The following is a 12,382-nucleotide window of genomic DNA, read 5'->3' as shown; positions in this document are numbered from 1 at the left end:
GACAAAATAAAATAAGATAAAACAAAATAGGATAAAACAAAATAAGACAAAATAAAATAAGATAAAACAAAATAAGACAAATAAAACAAAATAAGATAAAATAATTGTTCCCTTTGGAACTGATGCCGTTTACGATGAGCAGCCCCACAACTTCGAGAAGGCGGAATAGCAGAAACGTATCTGCTCAGGGGCCACTGGCAGGTGCAGAGAACAAGCTACCAGGGCAGCCCTGGAAGGCTGGCGGCACTGATCCCAGACCAGCGTCTCCGAACGCGAAGGCGGATGATCCCACACAGTGGCTGCCCAGTGGGCTGTAATCCAAACTATGGTACAAAAAGGACCTTTTGACAGCTGATTCCTGTTTTGCCAAAAAATGAGCCATCAGCTCTCCAGAAACCGTGTGGATGCCAGAGTGAAGAGTGTCAGGCTGACTTCATTCGTAGCCGGTGGGAAGTGTCATGTGCCAAGACTCTCTCCCAGGACAAAAACCCCAGGTACGGCTCGGTCAACATGAAACCTGTAAGGACCAGAAGTGGCTGGAGGCGCAGGTATGATGGTTGGGCAAGAATGCTGGGGTCACAAGGGAACATGTCAAGAGAAGAGTGATAGAATTCAAATAGGATCCAAATTATAGTATTCGAACCAGACTTATATAATATAACACTTCTCTTTCATGGCAACTTGTGAAATGTGACTGATATTTACAGAATCGGAAGTGAATTCTGTGGTTCTGGTCTAACAACTAGTTGCTAATATATTTATATGTTTTTAAAGATTTCTTTAGAGATAAAAGTATATCTCATTCTCTGGAACTGACTGCAAATTAACCTGGGATGGAAGCTGGGGACTGGGGCTGGGCCCTGATGAACAAGACTTGCCATGAGTTCGTAATAGGTGAAGCTAAACAACGGCTGAGCGGAGGCTTCGGTTTACTATTCACTCTTCTTTTGCCTGCGTTTAAAGTTTCCATGATAAAAGTGAAAAGGTAAGCAAATAATGAAAATAAACTTTACGTAAGACACATTGACCCCTCCAATGTGCACAGAACTATGCGATGTGCAGTAGGCTGTGCAAGACCGGGCTCTCTCTCAAGTAGCTCAAAGTCCTAGCAAGGGAAAGAGAGCCTGCCCTCCATGAACCCAAATCCTGAGTGGGTGTTGGTACCTTGAGAGAAGGTAAGAGAAAATCCAAGAGGGTTCAAGTTCCAGTTGCCTGGCTAGTACTGTGCTAATTGAAACATTAAGATCTGAAATACCATTCCAACCTAACTAAAGAGCCCACAAGGCTGGTCACATAGAATCAACATCTGTCATCTTAAGCATCATGGGATATGGCGGAAAAGTAGAGAAACTATTTTCCTTCCTGGACGAGACATAGCTGTGCCCCAGCATACCATTTTAAATGAAATGCAAATACTTGGCTAGGAAAGAAGCTGGGGATTTTAAGGCTGGACATAATAGGTACAGTCACGGTGGTGTTGGATGGAGAAGGTTTTCCAGTGATTAGGTGATCCCAACAATGTCTCTCAAAGAAGAGTTTGAGGCACTTTTCTCCTTTATTGAAGTCATCTTGCCAAACAGGTAGATATTCAAGCCTATTGGGCAGAAGTTTCTTCTATCCTGGACAGTACAGGAGAAATCTTACCAACTGGTGTTAGAGGATTTTCTTTTTCATGGACCAGGATGATCCTCCCCTATTTTATCCCTTATCCACCTGCCGACCAATCACAGCACAAGTGGACAAGTCTCCAGGATTATACCTTGACCACTTTGATTGGAGTTGGTGTCTCCAGCCTTCAGTTCTACAGTTAGTTTCCTGCTTTATGATCTAAGATGACCGACTACCTCCATCCAGGGAATCTTCTTCCAGCTTACTTAAAGTGCTCTCATTTTCCATCTTCCTAAGGTCTTAATAGCTCACCTCATTGCTGAAGCCATGAACCACCTACATGAGCAAATTCCTTGATGTATTCTGTTCCCATGCCTGAACTTAGTAACATGAAATGCAGAAGCTACATTACGAAAAGGAAGTCAGGGACGTACAGATAATCTGGTACATAGAATTTGTGTAGGATTTAACTAACATGCTTTCAAAGGAAAACTGTATAAAAACTATACTTTTCCAAATTCCCAAGAAATGGAGGCTATGTTTAATATCTGTAAGTAGTAATGAGTGGAGCAATGTACATGTACTTTGTGAAATTTAGAGCATTCTCCAAAAGGTATTTCTACTTAAGTCCCCTAAAATAAATCAAGCTCCTGTTATAAGTTCTGTGCGCATTTCTCAGATGCAAATGAGTGAGACTAAACTGACAAAATGTAGTGAGTGCTGCGGCAGGTGAATATGAACATAGCTGTGGTGCAGAAATTTGTGTAAAGGAGTAAACAAGAAACAGAATCAGATCCTGAACTCAAGCAATTTCTAAACTAGTTGACTCAATCACATTAAAAGTTTCCTAATCCTTTGAGGTCAAATAAGGACACATTCCTGGGGAACATTCCCTCTTGGTTCAGAGCAGAGGCTCGGGAGCCAGGTGTCCCATTGAGTATCTGTGCAAACTATGGCAAGTGACTTGACCTGTTTGACCCTCAGTTTCCTCATCTACAAAATGGGCGTAATCAGTTTACCTCATCCACTGTGCTGATGCAGAGTTCATACACTGAGGGTTCTTGGAACGACGCCTGGAGCACAGCATGCTCTCCATAAATACTCGCTATTTTTCATACCTATCCTTCCTTGAACAACAAAGCTTTCGACAGTAAAAGAAAATCCCCTCAAGGACAAGATTTAGATATTTAAAGAGTTAACAGTCCTAGAAAATCTAGTGCTGAGACTCTAGGACTAGTGAATCAGCACTTTCCTCTCCCTTGTTTAGGCCCTGTTTGTTCAGAAACACTGATTAACTTGCTCAGGGGAAGAGATCCAAAATGATTTTGAATGACAAGGAAAACAACAAACCTTGAAATAGGTAATTTCCTTGTTAAGACTTTACTTCAGTAATAACCAGGCTCTGTGACATTTGGGGAGTTGGAGGGGGAAGGGGAGAGAGAGAAAAAGCAGATCTGCCTGTACTAGACCCAGAAGACCCAGAGACACAGGTTAGTATCCCACCTTTTCTGGCACTCTGTCTGCTCTTCTCAAAATGCTGACCAGGCGTGGCCTGGGCCAGAGGACACCCAGCCACGGGGTCAAGACGGATGACCGGTTTGTTGTGAAGACCTGCCCAGATTACTCAACCTCTGGGTCCCTCAAGGAAGACACCCTCACAGGAAGGGGGAACATGACCTTTCATGAGGGGACACATGTCCAAGCTTAAGTGGAAGAACTAGTAGTAACCTTGTCCTGGCCTACCTTTGAGAGTTTATTTAAATATTTGGCAAATCTTTTATTTGATGGTTGACACAGTTTTAAGTGATGTTACCAGCTTCAGTGCAGCTCCTGTCTTGAGAAATGTCTTACTTAGAAATGTTGAAGTACAGTACGGTATAACCACCCCACCCTAAGTGAATGTGGCTGTTTATAAAATAGTAATCACTGATATCGGAAAATTGTAAGAGAGCTTTGAGAGAAACAAAGTTTCAGAAACGTTTGGATTTTTTTTAAAGATTTTATTTATTCATTTGAGAGAGAGAGAGTGATCCAGAGAGAGCACAAGCCGGGGGAGGGGCAAAGGGAGAAGGAGGAGTAGACTCCCCTCTGAGCAGGGAGCCTGAGGGGCCCCTCCGGACAGGACCCTGGGATCATGACCTGAGCTGAGGGGAGACGCTTAACCGACTGAGCCACCCAGGCGTCCAACATTTGGATTTTTATACTTCCTGTTTTGAAACATCGTTTAGTTGATACTTAAAAAAAAAAAAGATATTAGTATTAGTTTCAATTTATAGATAAAATCTATTAAGTGTTGAAAATGTATGTATAAATTGAAAATATTCTTGAACACTCTTTGGCTTCTCTATATACCACTTATGATCACAACAGCCTTAAGAAGATGCAGTTTCGGGCGCCTGGGCGGCTCAGTTGGTTAAGTGACTGCCATCGGCTCAGGTCATGATCCTGGAGTCCCGGGATCGAGTCCCACATCGGGCTCCCTGCTCGGCGGGGAGTCTGCTTCTCCCTCTGACCCTCCCCCCTCTCATGTGCTCTCTCTCTCCTCTCATCCCCTCTCTCAAATAAATAAATAAAATCTTTAAAAAAAAAAAAAAAAAGAAGATGCAGTTTCGGGCGCCTGGGTGGCTCAGTCGGTTAAGCCACTGCCTTCGGCTCAGGTCATGATCCTGGAGTCCCGGGATCGAGTCCCGCATCGGGCTCCCTGCTCGGCGGGGAGTCTGCTTCTCCCTCTGACCCTCCCCCTTCTCATGCTCTCTCTCTCTCTCTCATTCTCTCTCTCAAATAAATAAATAAAATCTTAAAAAAAAAAAAAGAAGATGCAGTTTCCAGCTCCTGAGTTCCTAGGAGGCATTTGACATATCAGATCCGTCACAAAGGAGTCATGGACTCCCAGGGTCACTTAACTCTGGGCTTCATAACATAAAACAACAACAACAACAACAACAAAACCTCTGGGCTTCAAATCAGGCGCTGAAACACTGGGAGAGATCTCCATCCAGTATTCCACAGGGAGTTTTGTTCTTGGTAAAATAGTATGTGTGGTTTTTTTTAAACCTTTCCCCCATGTAAAAACAATACTTTGTGATAGGCCTGCTAGAGATAGAACATGATTATATGAATCTGAAGCAGCCGCAGGCTTGTGCTTGGGCGGAGACCTGGCCACATGCGGCAGACACACAAGAAATGCATCTTCTATTCAATTATCAAGCGCTCCCTCTGCTGGTCAAGTGGAATTCCTTTGTAGCCCCGCAGACACTGATGAGAAAACCCATGTGTCGGAAAATTAGAAAAGACAAAAGACCAAGAGTATCCATGGTGAAAGAGGCTTTACAGGTCATCTGATCCAAACCCTTTACACACGAAGACGCTTATCATACTACTGGTATATTCCTAACTAGACGAAATGGAGAAAGTCAAATAATTCGTTGAAATTAGGGTTGACATATAGGTAGTCTAAAAAATATTGACCGTGAGAGATAGCAAGCATGAAATTTGATAAGGTGAAAGTAATGCACATTGCAGATGCTTTTTGGTTTTAAGCTGCTCCCTGCTCTTTTCAGAGAAAAAGGTAAAAGACGACTTTGGACTTGGAGTCAAACTAATGTCCGAATAGAGGTTCCACCTCTACTAGCTGTTTCTTGGTAGAGATATTTAGCTCTCTGGCTTCATATCCCTCTTCCTTAAATCGTAAGTCGTAATACTCCACTAGGTGGAGGAGAGATCACCTGTCTAAAGCATATCAGTGGGCACACAGCAGGAGCCCCAAAATTGAAGAAGGAAGGATTGGCTGTGGTTGTTGCTCTGATCAACATTGTAGGGTAAGGGTAGTTTCCTATATGCCCAACTGCTTTGTACCTTGAAAACATGCAGTACAACTAAGAGTTCTGAATAAGAGACATGGCATACTAGGAACTACACTTTAACCATCAATTTAACACAAAATCTTTTCAAGAGGATAAATGAGGAACATTTCTTGGATAAACTGTGTTTTAAAAACACAAGCTTTTGGAGGGCCTGGGTGGCTCGGTTAAGCATCCGACTCTTGATTTCAGCTCAGGTACTGATTTCAGGGTTGTGGGATAGAGCCTCATGTGTGGGGCTCTGAGCTGAGCATGGAGCTTCCTTGGGATTCTCTCTCTCCCTCTCCCTCTGTCCCTCCCTCCCTCTCTCTCTTTCCCTCTCTAAAAAATAAATAAATAAAAACACAAGTTTTTATTTGCTACCTGGAAAGACACTTCTGGCCTGTTGCTCTAAACTGAGCTCAAAAAGAGAACAACTCCTTCTCTGGTTTCTCTCTTCTCACGTGTCATTATGTGCAGCTAGAAGAAGCCAGTTGACACTTGGTGCTTTGCCTGGAAATCTCCCCATGGGATTCATGAGTGCATTAGGTGCCTTTTCTATTTTCCACATTAGTAAACTTATTTATTTGTTTATTTATTTATTTCCGGTGGTCTTGGTAATATTTTAATGCTTGTGTTGGGTTATGGGTTCTCGGGACTTTGTTCATTTTATTATGCTTCTCAATTTACATGTCTGCTTCATATATTCCTTTGAATATATTACATATTATATATTAAAATGCTAACATGAAAAATGACAGGAATCAGTGTAAGATATCAAAACCACAACCTCATCAAATAATGATCTGAGTGTTTTCCCATGGTCTAGTCCTCTTTGAAAAAGTTTCTTCTGTCCTATTTTTCAACCTGAAAGCTTTCTTAAATTGGTTCTTACTCTGTCTATGGATGATGTACTTCAGGTTTTCGAGCTTCCTGAAATAACAGGCAACAGTGTGCATATGTGTGTGCGTGTGTGTATTGGAGGGGGTGAGAGAGAGGGAAGAGTCCATTCTTTTGGCAAGAGTATCTAGAGATAAGCAGTGTACAGTAGATAAGGGGATGGATTGGGGAGGCAGGAAAACGTGGGTTTGACTCTTGGATTAAATATTCCTAGATCACTAGTGTGTGATCTTGGTCAAGTTGTTTTTGTCTCTGAGATTTGATTCCCATATCTATAAAATGAGAATAATAATGCCCACCTCACAGTGTGTGGTGCAGGTAAAATAAAACCATATAAAGAGTTTGGCACAGTGCCTGATATAGAATTATATGCTTTGATTATTACTTTTTATTATAATTTTAATCCGATCCTCAACTGGTCTATGACCCAAAAGATTGAGCAGCACTCTTAGAAGCAATAATTTCTCTTGAGTCTATGTATTTAGCACTCACTTATCCACAATAAATGAGCAAAATGCACATGAGCTAAATTTGTTCACTGCAACAAACAAGCACAGTGTTAGATTCTGGGGATAAGTAAAGAGCTCGCTTTCAAAAGAAAAGCTGGATTCAAAAAACCTTTTTATTGAGGGGCTCCTGGGTGGCTCAGTTGTTAAGCATCTGCCTTTGGCTCAGGTCATGATCCCGGGGTCCTGGGATCAAGCCCCACATCGGGCTCCCTGCTCCACGGAAAGCCTGCTTCTCCCTCTCCCACTCCCCCTGCTTGTGTTCCCCCTCTTGCTGTGTCTCTCTCTGTCAAATAAATAAATAAAATCTTTAAAAAAAACTTTACTGAAATGTAATATTCATAAAGGACACAGATCCTAGGCGTACAGCTCAATTCATTTTCCCAAAGTGTATACTCCCTACGACATGGGGCCCAGATCGAGAAATAACATTAGCAACCCAGGCAGTGCCCCCCATCTCCCCTCTGGTCACTATCCCACTTCTCAAGGCAACCACCACCCTGACCTCCACCATTAGGGGAGACACTGACTTTTAAAATGCTTGTGTTCCCTCTCTCACTGTCTCTCTCTCTCTGTCAAATAAATAAATAAAGTCTTTAAAAAAAATAAAATAAAAAGATGAATTAAAATATAGGATGATGTCCTAATAGAAAGTACATGAAATTTAGAGGTAGGCACACTTTAGGTCCATCCCAGCTGATCCCTGTGAAATGGAGACGCACTATTTACTAGACTGAACTGTTGTACGGATTGGAAATACTATGGATCGAATGCCCAGCACAGTACCTCCCCTTGCTGACTCAGCCTATTTCTTCTTATGAACTAAGAGACCCAAAAGATAACTAGGGGACCTCGTCACTACTTACATGAGATAGCAGATGTGAGGGCACTGCGAAAAGATGAAATATGTTCTACAAATATAAAAAGTGTTATGTGAAAAGATACAGTACAGCGTGTGCTCTCTGGGCTTAAAATTGTTAGATAATTTCCTGTCATCTCAGTTAAAATAGTACCACAGTCCAGGGGACTCCGAATTATAGCTGTTCCAACCTATGAACCAGGTCAGACCTTGAGTGCTCAGTGTTTAGACTGGCGCCCACACTCTGCTGTCAAGAGAAAACCCGTTTTCTGAGGTGGGACGGTGGCCAACATAAGCACTTAATGGCACGTGTGAAGGTTCATCCTCATCAGGACTCATCTGAAGAAATGGACTTTCTGAAGAGGCAACACACCATCTATTAACCAAAGGCAGCTCCTTGGCCTTCAGTAGATGGTGGCGTCATGCTGTCTGCCGCGTGGAACTGTTTCCACCCTGCCATGGATACAACGCAAGTCGTAAAAACACTTTTTTAAATGGACATAAAAAGCAGACATTCCGTGCTTCAATTATAGTGCTCACACATGCCTATGTGTGCACATATCCACCACTCCTATCCCCGGGGAGGAGAATGCATAATCATGCATTAAATAAAACTACAGGGGGTGAAGGGAAAATAACTAAAGATAAGTACAGACCTAACATTGCTAGAGCATCTAGAGCACCTGACAGGTTCCAGAGGCTGTGCATTATCTCATTTAATTCTCAGAACATTCCTATAAGGTGGGTATTGCTATCTTTATTTTACTAAGATGAGGCTCAGAGAATCTGGGTAACTTGGCCATGGTGACACAGCCGGTGATTGGCAGAGCTGAAATAGGAATCCAAATCTGACTTGACCCCCCTTCTGAGCTCCTGGTAACTCGTGGTATCGTCCGTTGAGATCCACAGTAACTATTGTAGAAATCCTGATAATTAATAAAGCTTATGAGAAGTATGTAACCACCAAAATGGCTAAGTCAATCTAAGAACCCACAGTCTTTCAGGGAACTTATTTTAAAGGAATATAAACAACCTAGAGTGCAGTGAGAGAAGAGTGATCCTAAAGGAACCAGACCCCACGTTTCTGAGCCTGAAAAGCTAGTAACAGTAGGCCTGAAAGCATGGAGGCTCGTAAGAGTTTCAATATTGGAACTGTTGGCTGTCATTACAGTACAGTTAGATATGCCTAGATACAGACACAAGCAGTGGACCTGAAGCCAACGAACTAAAGCAAACCAGAAGATAGCTTTTTAAAAGACAAAGAGATCTGAGGGTGGCTCAGTCAGTTAAGCATTCAACTCTTGATTCAGCTCAGGTCATGATCTCAGGATTGTGGATTGAGTCCCACCCCGGGCTCATGCGCTAGGCATGGAACCTGCTTAAGATTCTCTCTCCCTCTCCCTCTGCCCCTCCTCACCCCCCCTTCTCGCTCTCTCTCCCCCTCACTAAAAAAAAAAGAGAGATCTGAAAATGGAATGGGCTGCCTTGAGAGGTAAAAAGATTTCCATCACTGGCAGGTTCAACAGAAGCTAGAGGACATCTCATCATGAACAATGAAATTAGGACTTGAATTGTCTCACATAATTTATGGCAAATTATATGAACTAAACTCCATTAATTTAATAACAACTGGACTTTGGATAACCTTGCAAAGAGGCAGCTTGTCAACTGGGTGCAGCTGGGGCAGGAAGGCCAAAGATGAGGGAAAAGGTAGGGTTTCCTTTGAAAGAGGCGCCTTTAAAAAGATCACTGTAAATGTCGTCTGAAGTGGCTGAAGCTGTCAAGTGTAAGGATCAAGCTAGGTTGACAGGAATGATTCCCACCACTCTCAACTAGAGGAATAGAAGTGACCAGTTGTATATAGAGAAAAGCATAGAGCAGATAGATCATAGAGTATGTCAGAAATAAACACGAGTCCTTATAGTAGTATCTCCTCAATTCTGGCACTCCTAATGCCCAGCAGCATGCTTACCTTGAGTGTCATGACACTCTAGTGTCCTGATAAATGACCCTTTGCTTCAGATAGCCTCGCTTTCTCTCATTGCAGTTAAGAGTCTTAGTACATGTTGTATATTGTACATTAAGCAAAACAAGGAAAACAAAGCAGCTTTGGGAAAAGTGTAGTTGTATTTCAAACTTTTAGGCCCACTGTTCCAACAAATTAAGCCTTTCCTCCTCCCAAATCTGGGTTTAGGTGCTCCTCCCATGTGCTCCTATAAGCAGAGAGGATTGGCCAATTTGTATATACTCACTAGATTATAAATTCCACATTAACAAGCTTTTGTATTTTTTATATAACCCCTCATTTTCGATATAACCTCTCATTGATCTAACCCAGCATCTGGCATTATGTCTTTCATCAACAAATGTAGACTTATTACTATGTTCAAGGACTGACCTTCTGTACCAGAAGATAGCAGCACATAATGGAAACAAGTGGTCTGCTATGTGGAGGCAAGCACTGCAGCAAATGAATCTCAATTTACTTACTAGCGAAACGGGACAACAATCTTTATTCCAGCTCTACACTTCAGGTATGCACCATTTACTAAGAACCTAAGTCACCTCACACTTCCCAATTCAAGTACCGGCAATCAGAGCACAATTTCTTTTACTATCTAGATACACAGGATTTCTGCTCGCCTTTTAATCCTGTGATGTTTTCTTCATGAATCTGTGGCAGAGGCGTGCCACTCAGATCCCTTTGACCGACTCACTGCTAACTGCAAGGCATGGGGCTAGGTGGCAGCCTCCAGTTGTTGGCTTTGTCAGGGTTCACATCTCAGCTTTCTGGCCACGATCCTGCTCATCTCGAGGTGGCCTCAGGCCGAAGACCCGGCAGTGATAAGCAGGGACTGGCCATTTCCACCCAACTGCTCCAACAGGCAGGCTCTTCTCCGGAGTTTCCCATGGGCCTGACGGCTACTCTGTCAGCTCCGCATCACCAAATGGCAGCATCCCCTGGTTAGCCTTCCATGTCTGCTTTACCCTTCACGGGACCATTCTGCACTCCTCACTCCATGTTAGCATCAACTCCTGGAGAATTCTGGAGTAAAATCAGACTAGTTTGTTTCCAATCTAGCCTATCAGTATAGTCTCTTTCTCATTCACTTAACTTCTGCTGATGTTAATAATGATAATACTTGAAAGGCTTCCCTTCAGCCTGTGCCATTTTAACTTGTATCCTAAAAGCATTTTAAGTCCAGTACAAGACACAATGATTTTTTTCTTCACATAAAACCCTGCAATTTTATCAGCAGTTATTTAAATATATTTCATTGTATTCAGCAAAGATACATTTATGATAAAAACAAAAACAAAACCCTAAAAGAGCAGACAAAAACACACCAAACTTCAATAGCGCCATCTTGTGGTGTTTAACAGGAACTGTTCACTACTCCGTTTAGGAAAAGGCCTTTTGGAAGTCCTAAGTTATCTTCTGTCCATCTGGTTTAACCAAGGTTTTAAAATACAGCCAAATAACAGAAAATACAATTAAAGTTAAATCAAGCCTTTAAAGTTGGTGAGTAAATGCAGGTCTTGTTTTCCTTTTTCTGAGCCTTGAGGTAGAACAACCTCCTCTCCCGTCTCTCATCACTACAGTACAGACGAGTAACTTCATTTATTTTTGGTTTTGGCATTTATCAGTATCTGACATTTCACAACCATTTTCTATCTTTTGTTTATCTGGTTTCCCTACAAGAATATAAGCTCTATGAATACAGTCTTTATCTGTCTTATTCACCCCTGTAGTCCTCAAGGCCACTTGGCATATAGTAAGTACTTAAAACTTTTTGAATAAATGAATCTTTTAATTTAATGGATGGCTACATATAAATCATCCTTGGAATTAGAAAAAAAATCGCCTGAGAGAATTTTCCTGTAAACTTAAAGATCTTGGGATAAGAAGTAATGGAGCCACTAGAGAAGTGACGTCCACGGCTAGTCAGGGAGAACCAAAAGGCCTGCACAGAAGAAGGGCAAGACCCGACTGGTGTAGAGATGTTTTTAGATGTGCTCAAAATTGTGTGAATTACTGAAAATGAATGCCTGAAGGGAGTTTTCATCTCATACAACCACATTTACAACATATATATGCAGCCCGTGCTTGAATATTTATAGGGATACAGAATTGCAACCTCACAAGATAACCTGTCAACTACATTTTGAGACCTTAGACCTACTAAGAGTAGCTTGAGAGAGTCACAAGAATGAATAATTATGGACCAAAAAGTTCATACCATCAGTTAATTAAATCACATACATAGGGGTGTCTGGGTGGCTCAGTCAGTTAAGTATCCGCCTTCCACTAAGGTCATGATCCCGGGGTCCTGGGATCAAGCCCCACACTGGGCTCCCCACTAAGCGTCTACCTTCGGCTCGGGTCATGATCCCAGGGTCCTGGGATCGAGCCCCACACTGGGCTCCCCACTAAGCGTCTACCTTCGGCTCGGGTCATGGTCCCAGGGTCCTGGGATCGAGCCCCGCATCAGGCTCCCTGCTCCGCGGGAAGCCTGCTTCTCCCTCTCCCACTCCTCCTGCTTGTGTTCCCTCTCTCGCTGTGTCTCTCTGTCAAATAAATACATACATACATAAAATCTTTAAAAAAATAAATCACACACATGAGCGGCCTTCTTGGCGCTGTGGGCAGCACATCAGTCTCATAAAAC

This window comes from Mirounga leonina, unplaced genomic scaffold (genome assembly GCF_011800145.1).
Source record: "Mirounga leonina isolate KUSES-001 unplaced genomic scaffold, KU_Mleo_1.0 Mir_357, whole genome shotgun sequence".
Classification (NCBI taxonomy): domain Eukaryota; kingdom Metazoa; phylum Chordata; class Mammalia; order Carnivora; family Phocidae; genus Mirounga; species Mirounga leonina.
The sequence above is the reverse complement of the archived record's forward strand: the minus strand, read 5'-3'. Positions refer to the sequence as shown.